The sequence below is a fragment of the Macaca mulatta genome, chromosome 17 (genome assembly GCF_049350105.2).
Source record: "Macaca mulatta isolate MMU2019108-1 chromosome 17, T2T-MMU8v2.0, whole genome shotgun sequence".
Taxonomy (NCBI): Eukaryota; Metazoa; Chordata; class Mammalia; order Primates; family Cercopithecidae; genus Macaca; species Macaca mulatta.
Window position 1 is genome coordinate 30265673 of NC_133422.1, and position 1220 is coordinate 30266892.

The following is a 1220-nucleotide window of genomic DNA, read 5'->3' on the forward strand; positions in this document are numbered from 1 at the left end:
CTTATAGAATTGAAAGAAGTATTCTCCAAAGAGTTTCAGGATGGCTTCCATGGAGACACCTGTAGAAACCAAAGTATAGCCCCTAAATAAATCCCCTGGGAGGTATGTGTTGTCCTTTGCGTGGTCTTCATTTATTTCCAGAGGGTTCACATCCTGGCTGTGTGACACTATTAAGCTACTCTCTAAGCCGTCACTTGCCTCATCAGTAAAATGCCAATAACCACATTGATGTCCTGGGGCCTTTGTGAGGAGCCCAGTGCAGCCTGGCACTGGGTAGGTGCTTGTGAAACATGAGTCTCCATGACAAATATTTCCTCAAAGTCAAGAAGGGGATGCAGAGATGCCATACCTGCTTAGCCGCTAAAGCCAGTACTCGGAAGAAGCTTCACTCTGGGTGGGGAGGGTACGGCACTCCACGATCACTCCCAACACCTCCCACATCTTTAAATGTAACAGTCTCTAACAAGACTACAAGGATGTCTCTGAGAAATAACTAATACACAGTGAAAAACCTATGCCTTCAAGGCTATAGGATCCTGATTTACCACAAAGATGATACCAAATACTTGCAGTGACATTTCCTTTCTCTCTTGACCTCATCAGATCCTGGCCTCCCTGTGAGGCCCAGTGTTCACATTCTATTCTCCATAAAGATTTCTCTGAAAGGTCCAGGTCACACGGAATTCTCTCTTCCTAAATGTTGCATTTTTTTCTTCCTAATTCATGGTAATTCTGGAGAGAAGCAACCTGGTCCTACATGTTTTCTGTGCTAAACACAGCGTAGGTGACTGATGAACACCTGGAGGTAGATTTGCGGCGTTAGCTGGGACTGCTGCTCACCTCCCCGCTCCCCAGGCTGCACTGCTGGAATAGACAGTGGGCAAGTGTCCACTTTATGGGAGAGACAGCAAACATTTTAAAAGAATATTTTATAGTTCTGACAACACACATTAATTATGGTTCTGTTACTCAATGTTTGCCCAGCTCTTGTAAGGTAGCTAACCTTATTATCATGTCCTTTTTACAGCTGAGCCTATGGGGGCTGAGTCATCTCTGTGAATTGACTCCAGTCACATAGAGTTGCAGAGGCCAGATTTGTTGAAGAGGCTCCAACTCTAAGTTCAGCGCTTTTTGTACCACATCCCCCAGCCTCTGAAGCAGCAATGAGAGAAGCAGGGAGTCTCCCCAAGGCAAGGGCTGCTTATGCATTGGCATCATTG